The sequence below is a fragment of the Triticum dicoccoides genome, chromosome 7B, assembly GCF_002162155.2.
Source record: "Triticum dicoccoides isolate Atlit2015 ecotype Zavitan chromosome 7B, WEW_v2.0, whole genome shotgun sequence".
NCBI lineage: Eukaryota > Viridiplantae > Streptophyta > Magnoliopsida > Poales > Poaceae > Triticum > Triticum dicoccoides.
In genome coordinates, this window is record NC_041393.1 from 172,428,281 (window position 1) to 172,431,475 (window position 3,195).

Below are 3,195 nucleotides of genomic sequence, written 5' to 3' on the forward strand. Positions count from 1 at the left end.
GACTAGTATTGGCAGATTCTCATCTCCACAAATCAGCACCAAATCGGCCAAAAAGTCTGGTTTGAATTCAGGTTGTGTTGCCCCGTAAACAGCTACAAGAGACCACCGAAACCCATCCAGTTTTGATCTCACCCGAAATTTAACCGAAAAGTCTCCCTGAACCACATTAAGCACCTCTAGCATCTCACACCGCACTCCTAGTAAAATCCCGCCGGATCTTCCTCTAGGAGGTAAGACGTGCCAGTCAAAATCGATACCACTTGAGAGAGTTTGAAGAAACTATGATGTGATATTATCTCATCCTATTTCCAAAAGTGCAATAAAGTCTAAGTGCTAGTCTATCATTATCTCCGCTAAGAACCTCCATTTAGCCAAGTCAGCTAGACCTCTGCTATTCCAAAAGAGTCCTTTCATAAGTCATCATGAATTTTTTTTCTTAAGCTTAACTCTAGCGCTTCTGCGTACTGCCGAAGTAGGATAAATTTTCCGATTCCAGGGTCGTTTGGGATTCTTCCCAACACCCTGCGGGAAAGTACGATTGGCGACGACAAAAACTGCGCCCTCCATCAGGAGAGGCTCTACCGTGTCTGTAGTCTCCGATCCCTCCTCATCCTCGGCCACCGCACTAGGCAAAAGATTGTTACATATATTTACGAGATCAACCATTCCTAAATTGTTCATTTCATTGTCATTCATGGGTTTCATAGATGCAAGATTACGAATAATTTCGGAAGCCCTCTCCGCTTCCAGGTCTAAAAGATCTTCTATGGATTTGATGACCTCAGTTTCATTTGATCCCAAAGAAATTCCTAAGTCATTTGCCTTATCCACTATTTCATTCTCTGTAAGGTGCAAAATTGAACAACTTTTATCAAAAGACGCACCTGTAGTAGCCTCGACATGACGAAGCATGGTTGCCCTCTTGGCACGCGCTAGCAGCAGGCCATCCGCGTCTGGCTGTCCCTGAATCCGGTTGCTGACACGCCTGCCAGCCGTCACCGGATCCGCGATCTCGCCGAAAGCAATAAGCTCCTCCACTGTCCTCTCCCGAGGGGTATGATCCCCACTCCCACGCCCTTCCCCTAGCGTCGGTGAAGGAGGGTAAGGCGTAGTTGAGCGGAAATCGGCTGCAGTGGTCAAGGGGGAAGAGGACCGTGGAGCCACCTGCTCACTAGTCCCGCTCCCCCCTCGGCAACAAAGGAGTGCGGCCCCTGTCCGTTCTGCATGACGCGGTCCTGCGGAGGGGTTAAGGCACGGGGCTCCTGCCCGCACCTCACTCCTAGCTCTCCCGGGACAACCGGGATAAAAAGAGCACCTCGGACCTCCTGTCCAGGCACCCCTCCCAAAGAGGTCGAGTCGGACACGTGTAGGCGGGCGCTATGGGCCTCCTGCCCACGCCCCCCCACTCGGGGTCACCCCTCAAGTGTCCACCTGCCCACCCGACAGAGCCCATCCTGACTGTGCCGCTGTCAGCGTGTCGTAGTCCCTGTGGTGCCTGTTGTGGGGTATCGGAAACCTCAAGGGCCGTCGTCGCCTTGCAGGCCGGAACCAACACTGGTGGTAGCTCAAGTTCCGTCGGGTCGTCCGCCTCGACTCTGGTGCTCCATAACCGACTAGGAGCCGACCTCGCTCCAAACGAACCAAAGCGAAGTGTGTTCATCGGAGTTGTGGATGGGGGCGCCTCTTTGGCAGAGTTATCTGCCTTATCTGGTTGCGCATTGGGCCCCTTGGCCGACTCCCGTGGTGAGTTATCTAACCCCTTATCCTGATTCCCGGGGGCTCCGCCCCCTCAGTTGTGTCCATATCCTGAATCTCATCCCCATCTTAGGAAATCGAAGTGTCCTCGATCTACAACTTCTTAATTGCATGCACTGATTTCTTTGTCACATAGTTCACTTATTATGTAATTTATTACAAAATAAAAACATTTCACATGCACAGGATTTCCCCATGTGATGTGTTACACATAGGACAAAGCTAATGATACACGCGAGACGTATATGCTTCAAGGAGCTCTCTATGTCGTCCAAGAGGCTGTACTTCTTTGTCAGTGCCTGCATCTCATTTATTCTTTGCAATTTATTAAAAAAGGCCAACCCAATTTTATGGCATAGAACTCTACGGTTTTATACATTGGCCTATGGATGTCTCTCACACACACACGTGTGCACGCACACACACAAGAGAGAGGGGCTTTACTTTGCAAAGCAGGCAGTGTAAGTTACTTTGAGCGTTAGGGCATGGTCAATGCATAACCCTAGGGTGATGCCTCACATATCATGTAGGATCAGATGACAGAAATAGTAGGTTCGGATGGGGAAGGAGGATCATCTGCAGGAGGCGGGTGCTTGGAGAGAAAAACTATGGTCCGGCGTATAAAGTTAAAAAAGTTGAATGAAAAGTAGAGATGCATGTCTAATAAGAGCCACTTTCTATTATTTTATGAGGCTCAATATGTAACACCCCGGATGTAACTTTCCATCTTTGTAACTCCAACTCTTGCCATTTTCGGCTATGTGATATGATATTTCCTCCGTGGTTGGGTTTTGTCTTTTGTTTTTCATTTTATTCATGTCATGCATATTATATCATGTCATCATGTGCATCTCATTTGCATACGTGTTCGCGTCATGCATCCGAGCATTTTTCCCGTTGTCCGTTTCGCAATCCGACATTCCCACATGCACCGGCGCACCCCTCTTGTCTCTTTTCATGTGCGGGTGTTAAACATTCTCGGAATGGACCGAGCCTTGCCAAGTGGCCCTGGTATAGCACCGGTAGACCACCTGTCAAGTTTCGGGTCATTTGGAGCTTGTTTGGTACTCCAACGGTTAACCGCATAACCGCAAAGGCCTATTTTGAGTTGCAGCCCAACACCCCTCCAAAACAGCCCAATAACCCATCTAAGTCACTTCCATGCTCTCCGTCGCCGGATCACAATCGTGTGGGCGAAAACTACACCTCATTTGAACACTCCTAACTCCTTCTACCTATAAAAACACCTCCCCCTCCGAATTCCGGATCAAACCTAGCCCCGCTCCTCTCCCCGCCGCCGGACACGTCCGGACGGAGCCGGATGCGTCCGCCCGCCGCCGCCGACGAACCGGGATCCGCCACGTCAGCGCCGCACCGTCCCCGCTGCCGCCGGCCCGCCTGGCCCATCCGCGGCCCGCCCGGCGCGGATCTGGGCCCGCT